The following is a 15,000-nucleotide window of genomic DNA, read 5'->3' on the forward strand; positions in this document are numbered from 1 at the left end:
AGAACTTTTCTACTTCTAACTACTGGTTCATAAATGAATACGTTTGAAAATGGAATGCATCAACAGAACGGTGTTGGCAGTATAAAAATATCTACAGCACCTTGTATTCCCAGATGGTCTCCCATCCAAGTACTAACCTGGCCCAACACTGCTTAGCTTCCAAGATCAGATGAGATTGGGCGTATCCAGTGTGGTGTGGCTGTAAATGAGCTTTGTGGTTTCTGTTAGAACTTTTCTACTTCTAACTACTGGTTCATAAATGAATATGTTTGAAAATGGAATGCATCAACAGAACGGTGTTGGCAGTATAAAAATATCTACAGCACCTTGTATTCCCAGGTGGTCTCCCATCCAAGTACTAACCAGGCCCAACACTGCTTAGCTTCCAAGATCAGATGAGATTGGGCGTATCCAGTGTGGCTTGGCTCTAGATGAGCTTTATGGTTTCTGTTAGAAATTTTCTACTTCTAACTACTGGTTCATAAATGAATCCGTTTGAAAATGGAATGCATCAACAGAACGGTGTTGGCAGTATAAAAATATCTACAGCACCTTGTATTCCCAGGTGGTCTCCCATCCAAGTACTAACCTGGCCCAACACTGCTTAGCTTCCAAGATCAGATGAGATTGGGCGTATCCAGTGTGGTGTGGCTGTAGATGAGCTTTGTGGTTTCTGTTAGAACTTTTCTACTTCTAACTACTGGTTCATAAATGAATACGTTTGAAAATGGAATGCATCAACAGAACGGTGTTTGCAGTATAAAAATATCTACAGCACCTTGTATTCCCAGGTGGTCTCCCATCCAAGTACTAACCATGCCCAACACTGCTTAGCTTCTAAGATCAGATGAGATTTGGCGTATCCAGTGTGGTGTGGCTGTAGATGAGCTTTGTGTTTTCTGTTAGAAATTTTCTACTTCTAACTACTGGTTCATAAATGAATACGTTTGAAAATGGAATGCATCAACAGAACGGTGTTGGCAGTATAAAAATATCTAAGCACCTTGTATTCCCAGGTGGTCTCCCATCCAAGTACTAACCAGGCCCAACACTGCTTAGCTTCCAAGATCAGATGAGATTGGGCGTATCCAGTGTGGTGTGGCTGTAGATGAGCTTTGTGGTTTCTGTTAGAACTTTTCTACTTCTAACTACTGGTTCATAAATGAATACGTTTGAAAATGGAATGCATCAACAGAACGGTGTTGGCAGTATAAAAATATCTACAGCACCTTGTATTCCCAAGTGGTCTCCCATCCAAGTACTAACCAGGCCCAACACTGCTTAGCTTCCAAGATCAGATGAGATTGGGCGTATCCAGTGTGGTGTGGCTGTAGATGAGCTTTATGGTTTCTGTTAGAACTTTTCTACTTCTAACTACTGGTTCATAAATGAATACGTTTGAAAATGGAATGCATCAACAGAACGGTGTTGGTAGTATAAAAATATCTACAGCACCTTGTATTCCCAGGTGGTCTCCCATCCAAGTACTAACCAGGCCCAACACTGCTTAGCTTCCTAGATCAGATGAGATTGGGCGTATCCAGTGTGGTGTGGCTGTAGATGAGCTTTGTGGTTTCTGTTTGAACTTTTCTACTTCTAACTACTGGTTCATAAATGAATACATTTGAAAATTGAATGCATCAACAGAACGGTGTTGGCAGTATAAAAATATCTACAGCACCTTGTATTCCCAGGTGGTCTCCCATCCAAGTACTAACCAGGCCCAACACTGCTTAGCTTCCAAGATCAGATGAGAGTGGGCGTATCCAGTGTGGTGTGGCTGTAGATGAGCTTTGTGGTTTCTGTTAGAACTTTTCTACTTCTAACTACTGGTTCATAAATGAATACGTTTGAAAATGGAATGCATCAACAGAACGGTGTTGGCAGTATAAAAATATCTTCAGCACCTTGTATTCCCAGGTGGTCTCCCATCCAAGTACTAACCAGGCCCAACACTGCTTAGTTTCCAAAATCAGATGAGATTGGGCGTATCCAGTGTGGTGTGGCTGTAGATGAACTTTCTGGTTTCTGTTAGAACTTTTCTACTTCTAACTACTGGTTCATAAATGAATACATTTGAAAATTGAATGCATCAACAGAACGGTGTTGGCAGTATAAAAATATCTACAGCACCTTGTATTCCTAGGTGGTCTCCCATCCAAGTACTAACCAGGCCCAACACTGCTTAGCTTCCAAGATCAGATGAGATTGGGCGTATCCAGTGTGGTGTGGCTGTAGATGAGCTTTGTGGTTTCTGTTAGAACTTTTCTACTTCTAACTACTGGTTCATAAATGAAAACGTTTGAAAATGGAATGCATCAACAGACCGGTGTTGGCAGTATAAAAATATCTACAGCACCTTGTATTCCCAGGTGGTCTCCCATCCAAGTACTAACCAGGCCCAACACTGCTTAGCTTCCAAGATCAGATGAGATTGGGCGTATCCAGTGTGGTGTGGCTGTAGATGAGCTTTGTGGTTTCTGTTAGAACTTTTCTACTTCTAACTACTGGTTCATAAATGAAAACGTTTGAAAATGGAATGCATCAACAGAACGGTGTTGGCAGTATAAAAATATCTACAGCACCTTGTATTCCCAGGTGGTCTCCCATCCAAGTACTAACCAGGCCCAACACTGCTTAGCTTCCAAGATTAGATGAGATTGGGCGTATCCAGTGTGGTGTGGCTGTAGATGAGCTTTGTTGTTTCTGTTAGAACTTTTCTACTTCTAACTACTGGTTCATAAATGAATATGTTTGAAAATGGAATGCATCAACAGAACGGTGTTGGCAGTATAAAAATATCTACAGCACCTTGTATTCCCAGGTGGTCTCCCATCTAAGTACTAACCAGGCCCAACACTGCTTAGCTTCCAAGATCAGATGAGATTGGGCGTATCCAATGTGGTGTGGCTGTAGATGAGCTTTGCGGTTTCTGTTAGAACTTTTCTACTTCTAACTACTGGTTCATAAATGAATACGTTTGAAAATGGAATGCATCAACAGAACGGTGTTGGCAGTATAAAAATATCTACAGCACCTTGTTTTCCCAGGTGGTCTCCCATCCAAGTACTAACCAGGCCCAACACTGCTTAGCTTCCAAGATCAGATGAGATTGGGCATATCCAGTGTGGCTTGGCTCTAGATGAGCTTTATGGTTTCTGTTAGAACTTTTCTACTTCTAACTACAGGTTCATAAATGAAAACGTTTAAAAATGGAATGCATCAACAGACCGGTGTTGGCAGTATAAAAATATCTACAGCACCTTGTATTCCCAGGTGGTCTCCCATCCAAGTACTAACCAGGCCAAACACTGCTTAGCTTCCAAGATCAGATGAGATTGGGCGTATCCAGTGTGGTGTGGCTGTAGATGAGCTTTGTGGTTTCTGTTAGAACTTTTCTACTTCTAACTACTGGTTCATAAATGAAAACGTTTGAAAATGGAATGCATCAACAGAACGGTGTTGGCAGTATAAAAATATCTACAGCACCTTGTATTCCCAGGTGGTCTCCCATCCAAGTACTAACCAGGCCCAACACTGCTTAGCTTCCAAGATTAGATGAGATTGATCGTATCCAGTGTGCTGTGGCTGTAGATGAGCTTTGTTGTTTCTGTTAGAACTTTTCTACTTCTAACTACTGGTTCATAAATGAATACGTTTGAAAATGGAATGCATCAACAGAACGGTGTTGGTAGTATAAAAATATCTACAGCACCTTGTATTCCCAGGTGGTCTCCCATCCAAGTACTAACCAGGCCCAACACTGCTTAGCTTCCAAGATGAGATGAGATTGGGCGTATCCAGTGTGGTGTGGCTGAAGATGAATTTTCTGGTTTTTGTTAGAACTTTTCTACTTCTAACTACTTGTTCATAAATGAATACGTTTGAAAATGGAATGCATCAACAGAACGGTGTTGGCAGTATAAAATTATCTACAGCACCTTGTATTCCCAGGTGGTCTCCCATCCAAGTACTAACCAGGCCCAACACTGTTTAGCTTCCAAGATCAGATGAGATTGGGCGTATCCAGTGTGGTGTGGCTGTAGATGAACTTTGTGGTTTCTGTTATAACTTTTCTACTTCTAACTACTGGTTCATAAATGAATACGTTTTAAAATGGAATGCATCAACAGAACGGTGTTGGCAGTATAAAATTATCTACAGCAACTTGTATTCCCAGGTGGTCTCCCATCCAAGTACTAATCAGGGCCAACACTGCTTAGCTTCCAAGATGAGATGAGATTGGGCATATCCAGTGTGGTGTGGCTGTAGAAGAGCTTTATGGTTTCTGTTAGTACTTTTCTACTTCTAACTACTGGTTCATAAATGAATACGTTTGAAAATGGAATGCATCAACAGAACGATGTTGGTAGTATAAAAATATCTACAGCACCTTGTATTCCCAGGTGGTCTCCCATCCAAGTACTAACCAGGCCCAACACTGCTTAGCTTCCAAGATCAGATGAGATTGGGCATATCCAGTGTAGTGTGGCTGTAGATGAGCTTTATGGTTTCTGTTAGAACTTTTCTACTTCTAACTACTGTTTCATAAATGAATACGTTTGAAAATGGAATGCATCAACAGAATGGTGTTGGTAGTATAAAAATATCTACAGCACCTTGTATTCCCAGGTGGTCTCCCATCCAAGTACTAACCAGGCCCAACACTGCTTAGCTTCCAAGATCAGATGAGATTGGGCGTATCCAGTGTGGTGTGGCTGTAGATGAGCTTTGTGGATTCTGTTAGAACTTTTCTACTTCTAACTACTGGTTCATAAATGAATACGTTTGAAAATGGAATGCATCAACAGAACAGTGTTGGCAGTATAAAAATATCTACAGCACCTTGTATTCCCAGGTGGTCTCCCATCCAAGTACTAACCAGGCCCAACACTGCTTAGCTTCCAAGATCAGATGAGATTGGGCGTATCCAGTGTGGTGTTGCTGTAGATGAATTTTCTGGTTTCTGTTAGAACTTTTCTACTTCTAACTACTGGTTCGTAAATGAATATGTTTGAAAATGGAATGCATCAACAGAACGGTGTTGGCAGTATAAAAATATCTACAGCACCTTGTATTCCCAGGTGGTCTCCCATCCAAGTACTAACCAGGCCCAACACTGCTTAGCTTCCAAGATCAGATGAGATTGGGCGTATCCAGTGTGGTGTGGCTGTAGATGAGCTTTGTGGTTTCTGTTAGAACTTTTCTACTTCTAACTACTGGTTCATAAATGAATACGTTTGAAAATGGAATGCATCAACAGAACGGTGTTGGCAGTATAAAAATATCTACAGCACCTTGTATTCCCAGGTGTTCTCCCATCCAAGTACTAACCAGGCCCAACACTGCTTAGCTTCCAAGATCAGATGAGATTGGGCGTATCCAGTGTGGTGTGGCTGTAGATGAGCTTTGTGGTTTCTGTTTGAACTTTTCTACTTCTAACTACTGGTTCATAAATGAATACATTTGAAAATGGAATGCATCAACAGAACGGTGTTGGCAGTATAAAAATATCTACAGCACCTTGTATTCCCAGGTGGTCTCCCATCCAAGTACTAACCAGGCCCAACACTGCTTAGTTTCCAAGATCAGATGAGATTGGGCGTATCCAGTGTGGTGTGGCTGTAGATGAGCTTTGTGGTTTCTGTTAGAACTTTTCTACTTCTAACTACTGGTTCATAAATGAATACGTTTGAAAATGGAATGCATCAACAGAACGGTGTTGGCGGTATAAAAATATCTACAGCACCTTGTATTCCCAGGTGGTCTCCCATCCAAGTACTAACCAGGCCCAACACTGCTTAGCTTCCAAGATCAGATGAGATTGGGCATATCCAGTGTGGTGTGGCTGTAGATGAGCTTTGTGGTTTCTGTTAGAACTTTTCTACTTCTAACTACTGGTTCATAAATGAACACGTTTGAAAATGGAATGCATCAACAGAACGGTGTTGGTAGTATAAAAATATCTACAGCACCTTGTATTCCCAGGTGGTCTCCCATCCAAGTACTAACCAAACCCAACACTGCTTAGCTTCCAAGATCAGATGAGATTGGGCGTATCCAGTGTGGCTTGGCTCTAGATGAGCTTTATGGTTTCTGTTAGAACTTTTCTACTTCTAACTACTGGTTCATAAATGAATATGTTTGAAAATGGAATGCATCAACAGAACGGTGTTGGTAGTATAAAAATATCTACAGCACCTTGTATTCCCAGGTGGTCTCCCATCCAAGTACTAACCAGGCCCAACACTGCTTAGCTTCCAAGATCAGATGAGATTGGGCGTATCCAGTATGGTGTGGCTGTAGATGAACTTTCTGGTTTCTGTTAGAACTTTTCTACTTCTAACTACTGGTTCATAAATGAATACATTTGAAAATGGAATGCATCAACAGAACGGTGTTGGTAGTATAAAAATATCTACAGCACCTTGTATTCCCAGGTGGTCTCCCATCCAAGTACTAACCAGGCCCAACACTGCTTAGCTTCCAAGATCAGATGAGATTGGGCGTATCTAGTGTGGTGTGGCTGCAGATGAGCTTTATGGTTTCTGTTAGAACTTTTCTACTTCTAACTACTGTTTCATAAATGAATACGTTTGAAAATGGAATGCATCAACAGAACGGTGTTGGTAGTATAAAAATATCTACAGCACCTTGTATTCCCAGGTGGTCTCCCATCCAAGTACTAACCAGGCCCAACACTGCTTAGCTTCCAAGATCAGATGAGATTGGGCGTATCCAGTGTGGTGTGGCTGTAGATGAGCTTTGTGGTTTCTGTTAGAACTTTTCTACTTCTAACTACTGGTTCATAAATGAATACGTTTGAAAATGGAATGCATCAACAGAACGGTGTTTGCAGTATAAAAATATCTACAGCACCTTGTATTCCCAGGTGGTCTCCCATCCAAGTACTAACCTGGCCCAACACTGCTTAGCTTCCAAGATCAGATGAGATTGGGCGTATCCAGTGTGGTGTGGCTGTAAATGAGCTTTGTGGTTTCTGTTAGAACTTTTCTACTTCTAACTACTGGTTCATAAATGAATATGTTTGAAAATGGAATGCATCAACAGAACGGTGTTGGCAGTATAAAAATATCTACAGCACCTTGTATTCCCAGGTGGTCTCCCATCCAAGTACTAACCAGGCCCAACACTGCTTAGCTTCCAAGATCAGATGAGATTGGGCGTATCCAGTGTGGCTTGGCTCTAGATGAGCTTTATGGTTTCTGTTAGAAATTTTCTACTTCTAACTACTGGTTCATAAATGAATCCGTTTGAAAATGGAATGCATCAACAGAACGGTGTTGGCAGTATAAAAATATCTACAGCACCTTGTATTCCCAGGTGGTCTCCCATCCAAGTACTAACCTGGCCCAACACTGCTTAGCTTCCAAGATCAGATGAGATTGGGCGTATCCAGTGTGGTGTGGCTGTAGATGAGCTTTGTGGTTTCTGTTAGAACTTTTCTACTTCTAACTACTGGTTCATAAATGAATACGTTTGAAAATGGAATGCATCAACAGAACGGTGTTTGCAGTATAAAAATATCTACAGCACCTTGTATTCCCAGGTGGTCTCCCATCCAAGTACTAACCATGCCCAACACTGCTTAGCTTCTAAGATCAGATGAGATTTGGCGTATCCAGTGTGGTGTGGCTGTAGATGAGCTTTGTGTTTTCTGTTAGAAATTTTCTACTTCTAACTACTGGTTCATAAATGAATACGTTTGAAAATGGAATGCATCAACAGAACGGTGTTGGCAGTATAAAAATATCTAAGCACCTTGTATTCCCAGGTGGTCTCCCATCCAAGTACTAACCAGGCCCAACACTGCTTAGCTTCCAAGATCAGATGAGATTGGGCGTATCCAGTGTGGTGTGGCTGTAGATGAGCTTTGTGGTTTCTGTTAGAACTTTTCTACTTCTAACTACTGGTTCATAAATGAATACGTTTGAAAATGGAATGCATCAACAGAACGGTGTTGGCAGTATAAAAATATCTACAGCACCTTGTATTCCCAAGTGGTCTCCCATCCAAGTACTAACCAGGCCCAACACTGCTTAGCTTCCAAGATCAGATGAGATTGGGCGTATCCAGTGTGGTGTGGCTGTAGATGAGTTTTATGGTTTCTGTTAGAACTTTTCTACTTCTAACTACTGGTTCATAAATGAATACGTTTGAAAATGGAATGCATCAACAGAACGGTGTTGGTAGTATAAAAATATCTACAGCACCTTGTATTCCCAGGTGGTCTCCCATCCAAGTACTAACCAGGCCCAACACTGCTTAGCTTCCTAGATCAGATGAGATTGGGCGTATCCAGTGTGGTGTGGCTGTAGATGAGCTTTGTGGTTTCTGTTTGAACTTTTCTACTTCTAACTACTGGTTCATAAATGAATACATTTGAAAATTGAATGCATCAACAGAACGGTGTTGGCAGTATAAAAATATCTACAGCACCTTGTATTCCCAGGTGGTCTCCCATCCAAGTACTAACCAGGCCCAACACTGCTTAGCTTCCAAGATCAGATGAGAGTGGGCGTATCCAGTGTGGTGTGGCTGTAGATGAGCTTTGTGGTTTCTGTTAGAACTTTTCTACTTCTAACTACTGGTTCATAAATGAATACGTTTGAAAATGGAATGCATCAACAGAACGGTGTTGGCAGTATAAAAATATCTTCAGCACCTTGTATTCCCAGGTGGTCTCCCATCCAAGTACTAACCAGGCCCAACACTGCTTAGTTTCCAAAATCAGATGAGATTGGGCGTATCCAGTGTGGTGTGGCTGTAGATGAACTTTCTGGTTTCTGTTAGAACTTTTCTACTTCTAACTACTGGTTCATAAATGAATACATTTGAAAATTGAATGCATCAACAGAACGGTGTTGGCAGTATAAAAATATCTACAGCACCTTGTATTCCTAGGTGGTCTCCCATCCAAGTACTAACCAGGCCCAACACTGCTTAGCTTCCAAGATCAGATGAGATTGGGCGTATCCAGTGTGGTGTGGCTGTAGATGAGCTTTGTGGTTTCTGTTAGAACTTTTCTACTTCTAACTACTGGTTCATAAATGAAAACGTTTGAAAATGGAATGCATCAACAGACCGGTGTTGGCAGTATAAAAATATCTACAGCACCTTGTATTCCCAGGTGGTCTCCCATCCAAGTACTAACCAGGCCCAACACTGCTTAGCTTCCAAGATCAGATGAGATTGGGCGTATCCAGTGTGGTGTGGCTGTAGATGAGCTTTGTGGTTTCTGTTAGAACTTTTCTACTTCTAACTACTGGTTCATAAATGAAAACGTTTGAAAATGGAATGCATCAACAGAACGGTGTTGGCAGTATAAAAATATCTACAGCACCTTGTATTCCCAGGTGGTCTCCCATCCAAGTACTAACCAGGCCCAACACTGCTTAGCTTCCAAGATTAGATGAGATTGGGCGTATCCAGTGTGGTGTGGCTGTAGATGAGCTTTGTTGTTTCTGTTAGAACTTTTCTACTTCTAACTACTGGTTCATAAATGAATATGTTTGAAAATGGAATGCATCAACAGAACGGTGTTGGCAGTATAAAAATATCTACAGCACCTTGTATTCCCAGGTGGTCTCCCATCTAAGTACTAACCAGGCCCAACACTGCTTAGCTTCCAAGATCAGATGAGATTGGGCGTATCCAATGTGGTGTGGCTGTAGATGAGCTTTGCGGTTTCTGTTAGAACTTTTCTACTTCTAACTACTGGTTCATAAATGAATACGTTTGAAAATGGAATGCATCAACAGAACGGTGTTGGCAGTATAAAAATATCTACAGCACCTTGTTTTCCCAGGTGGTCTCCCATCCAAGTACTAACCAGGCCCAACACTGCTTAGCTTCCAAGATCAGATGAGATTGGGCATATCCAGTGTGGCTTGGCTCTAGATGAGCTTTATGGTTTCTGTTAGAACTTTTCTACTTCTAACTACAGGTTCATAAATGAAAACGTTTAAAAATGGAATGCATCAACAGACCGGTGTTGGCAGTATAAAAATATCTACAGCACCTTGTATTCCCAGGTGGTCTCCCATCCAAGTACTAACCAGGCCAAACACTGCTTAGCTTCCAAGATCAGATGAGATTGGGCGTATCCAGTGTGGTGTGGCTGTAGATGAGCTTTGTGGTTTCTGTTAGAACTTTTCTACTTCTAACTACTGGTTCATAAATGAAAACGTTTGAAAATGGAATGCATCAACAGAACGGTGTTGGCAGTATAAAAATATCTACAGCACCTTGTATTCCCAGGTGGTCTCCCATCCAAGTACTAACCAGGCCCAACACTGCTTAGCTTCCAAGATTAGATGAGATTGATCGTATCCAGTGTGCTGTGGCTGTAGATGAGCTTTGTTGTTTCTGTTAGAACTTTTCTACTTCTAACTACTGGTTCATAAATGAATACGTTTGAAAATGGAATGCATCAACAGAACGGTGTTGGTAGTATAAAAATATCTACAGCACCTTGTATTCCCAGGTGGTCTCCCATCCAAGTACTAACCAGGCCCAACACTGCTTAGCTTCCAAGATGAGATGAGATTGGGCGTATCCAGTGTGGTGTGGCTGAAGATGAATTTTCTGGTTTTTGTTAGAACTTTTCTACTTCTAACTACTTGTTCATAAATGAATACGTTTGAAAATGGAATGCATCAACAGAACGGTGTTGGCAGTATAAAATTATCTACAGCACCTTGTATTCCCAGGTGGTCTCCCATCCAAGTACTAACCAGGCCCAACACTGTTTAGCTTCCAAGATCAGATGAGATTGGGCGTATCCAGTGTGGTGTGGCTGTAGATGAACTTTGTGGTTTCTGTTATAACTTTTCTACTTCTAACTACTGGTTCATAAATGAATACGTTTTAAAATGGAATGCATCAACAGAACGGTGTTGGCAGTATAAAATTATCTACAGCAACTTGTATTCCCAGGTGGTCTCCCATCCAAGTACTAATCAGGGCCAACACTGCTTAGCTTCCAAGATGAGATGAGATTGGGCATATCCAGTGTGGTGTGGCTGTAGAAGAGCTTTATGGTTTCTGTTAGTACTTTTCTACTTCTAACTACTGGTTCATAAATGAATACGTTTGAAAATGGAATGCATCAACAGAACGATGTTGGTAGTATAAAAATATCTACAGCACCTTGTATTCCCAGGTGGTCTCCCATCCAAGTACTAACCAGGCCCAACACTGCTTAGCTTCCAAGATCAGATGAGATTGGGCATATCCAGTGTAGTGTGGCTGTAGATGAGCTTTATGGTTTCTGTTAGAACTTTTCTACTTCTAACTACTGTTTCATAAATGAATACGTTTGAAAATGGAATGCATCAACAGAATGGTGTTGGTAGTATAAAAATATCTACAGCACCTTGTATTCCCAGGTGGTCTCCCATCCAAGTACTAACCAGGCCCAACACTGCTTAGCTTCCAAGATCAGATGAGATTGGGCGTATCCAGTGTGGTGTGGCTGTAGATGAGCTTTGTGGATTCTGTTAGAACTTTTCTACTTCTAACTACTGGTTCATAAATGAATACGTTTGAAAATGGAATGCATCAACAGAACAGTGTTGGCAGTATAAAAATATCTACAGCACCTTGTATTCCCAGGTGGTCTCCCATCCAAGTACTAACCAGGCCCAACACTGCTTAGCTTCCAAGATCAGATGAGATTGGGCGTATCCAGTGTGGTGTTGCTGTAGATGAATTTTCAGGTTTCTGTTAGAACTTTTCTACTTCTAACTACTGGTTCGTAAATGAATATGTTTGAAAATGGAATGCATCAACAGAACGGTGTTGGCAGTATAAAAATATCTACAGCACCTTGTATTCCCAGGTGGTCTCCCATCCAAGTACTAACCAGGCCCAACACTGCTTAGCTTCCAAGATCAGATGAGATTGGGCGTATCCAGTGTGGTGTGGCTGTAGATGAGCTTTGTGGTTTCTGTTAGAACTTTTCTACTTCTAACTACTGGTTCATAAATGAATACGTTTGAAAATGGAATGACATCAACAGAACGGTGTTGGCAGTATAAAAATATCTACAGCACCTTGTATTCCCAGGTGTTCTCCCATCCAAGTACTAACCAGGCCCAACACTGCTTAGCTTCCAAGATCAGATGAGATTGGGCGTATCCAGTGTGGTGTGGCTGTAGATGAGCTTTGTGGTTTCTGTTTGAACTTTTCTACTTCTAACTACTGGTTCATAAATGAATACATTTGAAAATGGAATGCATCAACAGAACGGTGTTGGCAGTATAAAAATATCTACAGCACCTTGTATTCCCAGGTGGTCTCCCATCCAAGTACTAACCAGGCCCAACACTGCTTAGTTTCCAAGATCAGATGAGATTGGGCGTATCCAGTGTGGTGTGGCTGTAGATGAGCTTTGTGGTTTCTGTTAGAACTTTTCTACTTCTAACTACTGGTTCATAAATGAATACGTTTGAAAATGGAATGCATCAACAGAACGGTGTTGGCGGTATAAAAATATCTACAGCACCTTGTATTCCCAGGTGGTCTCCCATCCAAGTACTAACCAGGCCCAACACTGCTTAGCTTCCAAGATCAGATGAGATTGGGCATATCCAGTGTGGTGTGGCTGTAGATGAGCTTTGTGGTTTCTGTTAGAACTTTTCTACTTCTAACTACTGGTTCATAAATGAACACGTTTGAAAATGGAATGCATCAACAGAACGGTGTTGGTAGTATAAAAATATCTACAGCACCTTGTATTCCCAGGTGGTCTCCCATCCAAGTACTAACCAAACCCAACACTGCTTAGCTTCCAAGATCAGATGAGATTGGGCGTATCCAGTGTGGCTTGGCTCTAGATGAGCTTTATGGTTTCTGTTAGAACTTTTCTACTTCTAACTACTGGTTCATAAATGAATATGTTTGAAAATGGAATGCATCAACAGAACGGTGTTGGTAGTATAAAAATATCTACAGCACCTTGTATTCCCAGGTGGTCTCCCATCCAAGTACTAACCAGGCCCAACACTGCTTAGCTTCCAAGATCAGATGAGATTGGGCGTATCCAGTATGGTGTGGCTGTAGATGAACTTTCTGGTTTCTGTTAGAACTTTTCTACTTCTAACTACTGGTTCATAAATGAATACATTTGAAAATGGAATGCATCAACAGAACGGTGTTGGTAGTATAAAAATATCTACAGCACCTTGTATTCCCAGGTGGTCTCCCATCCAAGTACTAACCAGGCCCAACACTGCTTAGCTTCCAAGATCAGATGAGATTGGGCGTATCTAGTGTGGTGTGGCTGCAGATGAGCTTTATGGTTTCTGTTAGAACTTTTCTACTTCTAACTACTGTTTCATAAATGAATACGTTTGAAAATGGAATGCATCAACAGAACGGTGTTGGTAGTATAAAAATATCTACAGCACCTTGTATTCCCAGGTGGTCTCCCATCCAAGTACTAACCAGGCCCAACACTGCTTAGCTTCCAAGATCAGATGAGATTGGGCGTATCCAGTGTGGTGTGGCTGTAGATGAGCTTTGTGGTTTCTGTTAGAACTTTTCTACTTCTAACTACTGGTTCATAAATGAATACGTTTGAAAATGGAATGCATCAACAGAACGGTGTTTGCAGTATAAAAATATCTACAGCACCTTGTATTCCCAGGTGGTCTCCCATCCAAGTACTAACCATGCCCAACACTGCTTAGCTTCTAAGATCAGATGAGATTTGGCGTATCCAGTGTGGTGTGGCTGTAGATGAGCTTTGTGGTTTCTGTTAGAAATTTTCTACTTCTAACTACTGGTTCATAAATGAATACGTTTGAAAATGGAATGCATCAACAGAACGGTGTTGGCAGTATAAAAATATCTAAGCACCTTGTATTCCCAGGTGGTCTCCCATCCAAGTACTAACCAGGCCCAACACTGCTTAGCTTCCAAGATCAGATGAGATTGGGCGTATCCAGTGTGGTGTGGCTGTAGATGAGCTTTGTGGTTTCTGTTAGAACTTTTCTACTTCTAACTACTGGTTCATAAATGAATACGTTTGAAAATGGAATGCATCAACAGAACGGTGTTGGCAGTATAAAAATATCTACAGCACCTTGTATTCCCAAGTGGTCTCCCATCCAAGTACTAACCAGGCCCAACACTGCTTAGCTTCCAAGATCAGATGAGATTGGGCGTATCCAGTGTGGTGTGGCTGTAGATGAGCTTTGTGGTTTCTGTTAGAACGTTTCTACTTCTAACTACTGGTTCATAAATGAATATGTTTGAAAATGGAATGCATCAACAGAACGGTGTTGGTAGTATAAAAATATCTACAGCACCTTGTATTCCCAGGTGGTCTCCCATCCAAGTACTAACCAGGCCCAACACTGCTTAGCTTCCAAGATCAGATGAGATTGGGCGTATCCAGTGTGGTGTGGCTGTAGATGAGCTTTGTGGTTTCTGTTAGAACTTTTCTACTTCTAACTACTGGTTCATAAATGAATACGTTTGAAAATGGAATGCATCAACAGAACGGTGTTGGTAGTATAAAAATATCTACAGCACCTTGTATTCCCAGGTGGTCTCCCATCCAAGTACTAACCAGGCCCAACACTGCTTAGCTTCCAAGATCAGATGAGATTGGGCGTATCCAGTGTGGTGTGGCTGTAGATGAGCTTTATGGTTTCTGTTAGAACTTTTCTACTTCTAACTACTGGTTCATAAATGAATACGTTTGAAAATGGAATGCATCAACAGAACGGTATTGGCAGTATAAAAATATCTACAGCACCTTGTATTCCCAGGTGGTCTCCCATCCAAGTACTAACCAGGCCCAACACTGCTTAGCTTCCAAGATCAGATGAGAGTGGGCGTATCCAGTGTGGTGTGGCTGTAGATGAGCTTTGTGGTTTCTGTTAGAACTTTTCTACTTCTAACTACTGGTTCATAAATGAATACGTTTGAAAATGGAATGCATCAACAGAACGGTGTTGGCAGTATAAA

The 15,000-nt window shown here is 41.4% G+C and overlaps 53 non-coding genes and 13 pseudogenes across 53 annotated transcripts; all 66 read right to left on the reverse strand.

Annotated features, from left to right (window-relative positions):
* Positions 1 to 88: 88 nt before the first annotated feature.
* On the reverse strand, positions 89 to 207 carry LOC135060208 (5S ribosomal RNA). Its single transcript, XR_010246600.1, has one exon. It is a non-coding gene; the product is annotated as a 5S ribosomal RNA (ribosomal RNA).
* Positions 208 to 314: 107 nt separating this feature from the next.
* Positions 315 to 433, reverse strand: LOC135068467 (5S ribosomal RNA). The gene has a single exon (XR_010254668.1). It is a non-coding gene; the product is annotated as a 5S ribosomal RNA (ribosomal RNA).
* Positions 434 to 540: 107 nt separating this feature from the next.
* Positions 541 to 659, reverse strand: LOC135058718 (5S ribosomal RNA). The gene has a single exon (XR_010245142.1). It is a non-coding gene; the product is annotated as a 5S ribosomal RNA (ribosomal RNA).
* A 107-nt stretch (positions 660 to 766) lies between these two features.
* Positions 767 to 885, reverse strand: LOC134886855 (5S ribosomal RNA). The gene has a single exon (XR_010170932.1). It is a non-coding gene; the product is annotated as a 5S ribosomal RNA (ribosomal RNA).
* Positions 886 to 992: 107 nt separating this feature from the next.
* On the reverse strand, positions 993 to 1,110 carry LOC134888197 (5S ribosomal RNA; annotated as a pseudogene).
* Positions 1,111 to 1,217: 107 nt separating this feature from the next.
* Positions 1,218 to 1,336, reverse strand: LOC134901212 (5S ribosomal RNA). The gene has a single exon (XR_010174703.1). It is a non-coding gene; the product is annotated as a 5S ribosomal RNA (ribosomal RNA).
* Positions 1,337 to 1,443: 107 nt separating this feature from the next.
* On the reverse strand, positions 1,444 to 1,562 carry LOC135065455 (5S ribosomal RNA). Its single transcript, XR_010251738.1, has one exon. It is a non-coding gene; the product is annotated as a 5S ribosomal RNA (ribosomal RNA).
* Positions 1,563 to 1,669: 107 nt separating this feature from the next.
* LOC135067688 (5S ribosomal RNA) lies at positions 1,670 to 1,788 on the reverse strand. Its single transcript, XR_010253899.1, has one exon. It is a non-coding gene; the product is annotated as a 5S ribosomal RNA (ribosomal RNA).
* Positions 1,789 to 1,895: 107 nt separating this feature from the next.
* On the reverse strand, positions 1,896 to 2,014 carry LOC134891156 (5S ribosomal RNA; annotated as a pseudogene).
* A 107-nt stretch (positions 2,015 to 2,121) lies between these two features.
* LOC135060433 (5S ribosomal RNA) lies at positions 2,122 to 2,240 on the reverse strand. Its single transcript, XR_010246827.1, has one exon. It is a non-coding gene; the product is annotated as a 5S ribosomal RNA (ribosomal RNA).
* A 107-nt stretch (positions 2,241 to 2,347) lies between these two features.
* Positions 2,348 to 2,466, reverse strand: LOC134896533 (5S ribosomal RNA). The gene has a single exon (XR_010172022.1). It is a non-coding gene; the product is annotated as a 5S ribosomal RNA (ribosomal RNA).
* Positions 2,467 to 2,573: 107 nt separating this feature from the next.
* LOC135066438 (5S ribosomal RNA) lies at positions 2,574 to 2,692 on the reverse strand. Its single transcript, XR_010252686.1, has one exon. It is a non-coding gene; the product is annotated as a 5S ribosomal RNA (ribosomal RNA).
* Positions 2,693 to 2,799: 107 nt separating this feature from the next.
* On the reverse strand, positions 2,800 to 2,918 carry LOC135060998 (5S ribosomal RNA). Its single transcript, XR_010247391.1, has one exon. It is a non-coding gene; the product is annotated as a 5S ribosomal RNA (ribosomal RNA).
* A 107-nt stretch (positions 2,919 to 3,025) lies between these two features.
* On the reverse strand, positions 3,026 to 3,144 carry LOC134885870 (5S ribosomal RNA). Its single transcript, XR_010169974.1, has one exon. It is a non-coding gene; the product is annotated as a 5S ribosomal RNA (ribosomal RNA).
* A 107-nt stretch (positions 3,145 to 3,251) lies between these two features.
* On the reverse strand, positions 3,252 to 3,370 carry LOC135067110 (5S ribosomal RNA). The gene has a single exon (XR_010253335.1). It is a non-coding gene; the product is annotated as a 5S ribosomal RNA (ribosomal RNA).
* Positions 3,371 to 3,477: 107 nt separating this feature from the next.
* Positions 3,478 to 3,596, reverse strand: LOC134894306 (5S ribosomal RNA; annotated as a pseudogene).
* Positions 3,597 to 3,703: 107 nt separating this feature from the next.
* On the reverse strand, positions 3,704 to 3,822 carry LOC134889924 (5S ribosomal RNA; annotated as a pseudogene).
* Positions 3,823 to 3,929: 107 nt separating this feature from the next.
* LOC134902049 (5S ribosomal RNA) lies at positions 3,930 to 4,048 on the reverse strand. The gene has a single exon (XR_010175526.1). It is a non-coding gene; the product is annotated as a 5S ribosomal RNA (ribosomal RNA).
* Positions 4,049 to 4,155: 107 nt separating this feature from the next.
* LOC134895901 (5S ribosomal RNA) lies at positions 4,156 to 4,274 on the reverse strand (annotated as a pseudogene).
* A 107-nt stretch (positions 4,275 to 4,381) lies between these two features.
* On the reverse strand, positions 4,382 to 4,500 carry LOC135065664 (5S ribosomal RNA). The gene has a single exon (XR_010251938.1). It is a non-coding gene; the product is annotated as a 5S ribosomal RNA (ribosomal RNA).
* A 107-nt stretch (positions 4,501 to 4,607) lies between these two features.
* LOC134896545 (5S ribosomal RNA) lies at positions 4,608 to 4,726 on the reverse strand. The gene has a single exon (XR_010172023.1). It is a non-coding gene; the product is annotated as a 5S ribosomal RNA (ribosomal RNA).
* Positions 4,727 to 4,833: 107 nt separating this feature from the next.
* On the reverse strand, positions 4,834 to 4,952 carry LOC135059984 (5S ribosomal RNA). Its single transcript, XR_010246379.1, has one exon. It is a non-coding gene; the product is annotated as a 5S ribosomal RNA (ribosomal RNA).
* A 107-nt stretch (positions 4,953 to 5,059) lies between these two features.
* LOC134896556 (5S ribosomal RNA) lies at positions 5,060 to 5,178 on the reverse strand. Its single transcript, XR_010172024.1, has one exon. It is a non-coding gene; the product is annotated as a 5S ribosomal RNA (ribosomal RNA).
* A 107-nt stretch (positions 5,179 to 5,285) lies between these two features.
* On the reverse strand, positions 5,286 to 5,404 carry LOC135068202 (5S ribosomal RNA). Its single transcript, XR_010254407.1, has one exon. It is a non-coding gene; the product is annotated as a 5S ribosomal RNA (ribosomal RNA).
* A 107-nt stretch (positions 5,405 to 5,511) lies between these two features.
* LOC135064854 (5S ribosomal RNA) lies at positions 5,512 to 5,630 on the reverse strand. The gene has a single exon (XR_010251152.1). It is a non-coding gene; the product is annotated as a 5S ribosomal RNA (ribosomal RNA).
* A 107-nt stretch (positions 5,631 to 5,737) lies between these two features.
* On the reverse strand, positions 5,738 to 5,856 carry LOC135059096 (5S ribosomal RNA). The gene has a single exon (XR_010245513.1). It is a non-coding gene; the product is annotated as a 5S ribosomal RNA (ribosomal RNA).
* A 107-nt stretch (positions 5,857 to 5,963) lies between these two features.
* LOC134889619 (5S ribosomal RNA) lies at positions 5,964 to 6,082 on the reverse strand (annotated as a pseudogene).
* A 107-nt stretch (positions 6,083 to 6,189) lies between these two features.
* Positions 6,190 to 6,308, reverse strand: LOC135059358 (5S ribosomal RNA). Its single transcript, XR_010245763.1, has one exon. It is a non-coding gene; the product is annotated as a 5S ribosomal RNA (ribosomal RNA).
* Positions 6,309 to 6,415: 107 nt separating this feature from the next.
* Positions 6,416 to 6,534, reverse strand: LOC135067316 (5S ribosomal RNA). The gene has a single exon (XR_010253536.1). It is a non-coding gene; the product is annotated as a 5S ribosomal RNA (ribosomal RNA).
* A 107-nt stretch (positions 6,535 to 6,641) lies between these two features.
* LOC134896567 (5S ribosomal RNA) lies at positions 6,642 to 6,760 on the reverse strand. Its single transcript, XR_010172025.1, has one exon. It is a non-coding gene; the product is annotated as a 5S ribosomal RNA (ribosomal RNA).
* Positions 6,761 to 6,867: 107 nt separating this feature from the next.
* Positions 6,868 to 6,986, reverse strand: LOC134901492 (5S ribosomal RNA). Its single transcript, XR_010174982.1, has one exon. It is a non-coding gene; the product is annotated as a 5S ribosomal RNA (ribosomal RNA).
* Positions 6,987 to 7,093: 107 nt separating this feature from the next.
* LOC135068468 (5S ribosomal RNA) lies at positions 7,094 to 7,212 on the reverse strand. Its single transcript, XR_010254669.1, has one exon. It is a non-coding gene; the product is annotated as a 5S ribosomal RNA (ribosomal RNA).
* A 107-nt stretch (positions 7,213 to 7,319) lies between these two features.
* LOC135058730 (5S ribosomal RNA) lies at positions 7,320 to 7,438 on the reverse strand. Its single transcript, XR_010245154.1, has one exon. It is a non-coding gene; the product is annotated as a 5S ribosomal RNA (ribosomal RNA).
* Positions 7,439 to 7,545: 107 nt separating this feature from the next.
* Positions 7,546 to 7,664, reverse strand: LOC134886856 (5S ribosomal RNA). Its single transcript, XR_010170933.1, has one exon. It is a non-coding gene; the product is annotated as a 5S ribosomal RNA (ribosomal RNA).
* Positions 7,665 to 7,771: 107 nt separating this feature from the next.
* LOC134888199 (5S ribosomal RNA) lies at positions 7,772 to 7,889 on the reverse strand (annotated as a pseudogene).
* Positions 7,890 to 7,996: 107 nt separating this feature from the next.
* LOC134901213 (5S ribosomal RNA) lies at positions 7,997 to 8,115 on the reverse strand. Its single transcript, XR_010174704.1, has one exon. It is a non-coding gene; the product is annotated as a 5S ribosomal RNA (ribosomal RNA).
* A 107-nt stretch (positions 8,116 to 8,222) lies between these two features.
* Positions 8,223 to 8,341, reverse strand: LOC135065456 (5S ribosomal RNA). The gene has a single exon (XR_010251739.1). It is a non-coding gene; the product is annotated as a 5S ribosomal RNA (ribosomal RNA).
* Positions 8,342 to 8,448: 107 nt separating this feature from the next.
* LOC135067690 (5S ribosomal RNA) lies at positions 8,449 to 8,567 on the reverse strand. Its single transcript, XR_010253901.1, has one exon. It is a non-coding gene; the product is annotated as a 5S ribosomal RNA (ribosomal RNA).
* A 107-nt stretch (positions 8,568 to 8,674) lies between these two features.
* On the reverse strand, positions 8,675 to 8,793 carry LOC134891157 (5S ribosomal RNA; annotated as a pseudogene).
* A 107-nt stretch (positions 8,794 to 8,900) lies between these two features.
* LOC135060435 (5S ribosomal RNA) lies at positions 8,901 to 9,019 on the reverse strand. Its single transcript, XR_010246829.1, has one exon. It is a non-coding gene; the product is annotated as a 5S ribosomal RNA (ribosomal RNA).
* Positions 9,020 to 9,126: 107 nt separating this feature from the next.
* On the reverse strand, positions 9,127 to 9,245 carry LOC134896579 (5S ribosomal RNA). Its single transcript, XR_010172026.1, has one exon. It is a non-coding gene; the product is annotated as a 5S ribosomal RNA (ribosomal RNA).
* Positions 9,246 to 9,352: 107 nt separating this feature from the next.
* Positions 9,353 to 9,471, reverse strand: LOC135066439 (5S ribosomal RNA). Its single transcript, XR_010252687.1, has one exon. It is a non-coding gene; the product is annotated as a 5S ribosomal RNA (ribosomal RNA).
* Positions 9,472 to 9,578: 107 nt separating this feature from the next.
* On the reverse strand, positions 9,579 to 9,697 carry LOC135060999 (5S ribosomal RNA). The gene has a single exon (XR_010247392.1). It is a non-coding gene; the product is annotated as a 5S ribosomal RNA (ribosomal RNA).
* A 107-nt stretch (positions 9,698 to 9,804) lies between these two features.
* On the reverse strand, positions 9,805 to 9,923 carry LOC134885871 (5S ribosomal RNA). The gene has a single exon (XR_010169975.1). It is a non-coding gene; the product is annotated as a 5S ribosomal RNA (ribosomal RNA).
* Positions 9,924 to 10,030: 107 nt separating this feature from the next.
* LOC135067111 (5S ribosomal RNA) lies at positions 10,031 to 10,149 on the reverse strand. The gene has a single exon (XR_010253336.1). It is a non-coding gene; the product is annotated as a 5S ribosomal RNA (ribosomal RNA).
* A 107-nt stretch (positions 10,150 to 10,256) lies between these two features.
* On the reverse strand, positions 10,257 to 10,375 carry LOC134894307 (5S ribosomal RNA; annotated as a pseudogene).
* Positions 10,376 to 10,482: 107 nt separating this feature from the next.
* LOC134889925 (5S ribosomal RNA) lies at positions 10,483 to 10,601 on the reverse strand (annotated as a pseudogene).
* Positions 10,602 to 10,708: 107 nt separating this feature from the next.
* LOC134902050 (5S ribosomal RNA) lies at positions 10,709 to 10,827 on the reverse strand. Its single transcript, XR_010175527.1, has one exon. It is a non-coding gene; the product is annotated as a 5S ribosomal RNA (ribosomal RNA).
* Positions 10,828 to 10,934: 107 nt separating this feature from the next.
* LOC134895902 (5S ribosomal RNA) lies at positions 10,935 to 11,053 on the reverse strand (annotated as a pseudogene).
* A 107-nt stretch (positions 11,054 to 11,160) lies between these two features.
* On the reverse strand, positions 11,161 to 11,279 carry LOC135065665 (5S ribosomal RNA). The gene has a single exon (XR_010251939.1). It is a non-coding gene; the product is annotated as a 5S ribosomal RNA (ribosomal RNA).
* A 107-nt stretch (positions 11,280 to 11,386) lies between these two features.
* On the reverse strand, positions 11,387 to 11,505 carry LOC134896590 (5S ribosomal RNA). The gene has a single exon (XR_010172027.1). It is a non-coding gene; the product is annotated as a 5S ribosomal RNA (ribosomal RNA).
* Positions 11,506 to 11,612: 107 nt separating this feature from the next.
* LOC135059985 (5S ribosomal RNA) lies at positions 11,613 to 11,731 on the reverse strand. Its single transcript, XR_010246380.1, has one exon. It is a non-coding gene; the product is annotated as a 5S ribosomal RNA (ribosomal RNA).
* A 107-nt stretch (positions 11,732 to 11,838) lies between these two features.
* Positions 11,839 to 11,957, reverse strand: LOC134896602 (5S ribosomal RNA). The gene has a single exon (XR_010172028.1). It is a non-coding gene; the product is annotated as a 5S ribosomal RNA (ribosomal RNA).
* Positions 11,958 to 12,065: 108 nt separating this feature from the next.
* On the reverse strand, positions 12,066 to 12,184 carry LOC135068203 (5S ribosomal RNA). Its single transcript, XR_010254408.1, has one exon. It is a non-coding gene; the product is annotated as a 5S ribosomal RNA (ribosomal RNA).
* Positions 12,185 to 12,291: 107 nt separating this feature from the next.
* LOC135064855 (5S ribosomal RNA) lies at positions 12,292 to 12,410 on the reverse strand. The gene has a single exon (XR_010251153.1). It is a non-coding gene; the product is annotated as a 5S ribosomal RNA (ribosomal RNA).
* Positions 12,411 to 12,517: 107 nt separating this feature from the next.
* On the reverse strand, positions 12,518 to 12,636 carry LOC135059097 (5S ribosomal RNA). The gene has a single exon (XR_010245514.1). It is a non-coding gene; the product is annotated as a 5S ribosomal RNA (ribosomal RNA).
* A 107-nt stretch (positions 12,637 to 12,743) lies between these two features.
* Positions 12,744 to 12,862, reverse strand: LOC134889620 (5S ribosomal RNA; annotated as a pseudogene).
* Positions 12,863 to 12,969: 107 nt separating this feature from the next.
* On the reverse strand, positions 12,970 to 13,088 carry LOC135059359 (5S ribosomal RNA). The gene has a single exon (XR_010245764.1). It is a non-coding gene; the product is annotated as a 5S ribosomal RNA (ribosomal RNA).
* A 107-nt stretch (positions 13,089 to 13,195) lies between these two features.
* On the reverse strand, positions 13,196 to 13,314 carry LOC135067317 (5S ribosomal RNA). Its single transcript, XR_010253537.1, has one exon. It is a non-coding gene; the product is annotated as a 5S ribosomal RNA (ribosomal RNA).
* A 107-nt stretch (positions 13,315 to 13,421) lies between these two features.
* LOC134896615 (5S ribosomal RNA) lies at positions 13,422 to 13,540 on the reverse strand. The gene has a single exon (XR_010172030.1). It is a non-coding gene; the product is annotated as a 5S ribosomal RNA (ribosomal RNA).
* Positions 13,541 to 13,647: 107 nt separating this feature from the next.
* On the reverse strand, positions 13,648 to 13,766 carry LOC134886858 (5S ribosomal RNA). Its single transcript, XR_010170935.1, has one exon. It is a non-coding gene; the product is annotated as a 5S ribosomal RNA (ribosomal RNA).
* Positions 13,767 to 13,873: 107 nt separating this feature from the next.
* LOC134888200 (5S ribosomal RNA) lies at positions 13,874 to 13,991 on the reverse strand (annotated as a pseudogene).
* A 107-nt stretch (positions 13,992 to 14,098) lies between these two features.
* On the reverse strand, positions 14,099 to 14,217 carry LOC134901214 (5S ribosomal RNA). Its single transcript, XR_010174705.1, has one exon. It is a non-coding gene; the product is annotated as a 5S ribosomal RNA (ribosomal RNA).
* Positions 14,218 to 14,324: 107 nt separating this feature from the next.
* LOC134896626 (5S ribosomal RNA) lies at positions 14,325 to 14,443 on the reverse strand. The gene has a single exon (XR_010172031.1). It is a non-coding gene; the product is annotated as a 5S ribosomal RNA (ribosomal RNA).
* Positions 14,444 to 14,550: 107 nt separating this feature from the next.
* Positions 14,551 to 14,669, reverse strand: LOC134896637 (5S ribosomal RNA). The gene has a single exon (XR_010172032.1). It is a non-coding gene; the product is annotated as a 5S ribosomal RNA (ribosomal RNA).
* Positions 14,670 to 14,776: 107 nt separating this feature from the next.
* LOC135067691 (5S ribosomal RNA) lies at positions 14,777 to 14,895 on the reverse strand. The gene has a single exon (XR_010253902.1). It is a non-coding gene; the product is annotated as a 5S ribosomal RNA (ribosomal RNA).
* Positions 14,896 to 15,000: the final 105 nt, after the last annotated feature.

This window comes from Pseudophryne corroboree, chromosome 3 (assembly GCF_028390025.1).
Source record: "Pseudophryne corroboree isolate aPseCor3 chromosome 3, aPseCor3.hap2, whole genome shotgun sequence".
In the NCBI taxonomy this organism is placed as follows: Eukaryota; Metazoa; Chordata; class Amphibia; order Anura; family Myobatrachidae; genus Pseudophryne; species Pseudophryne corroboree.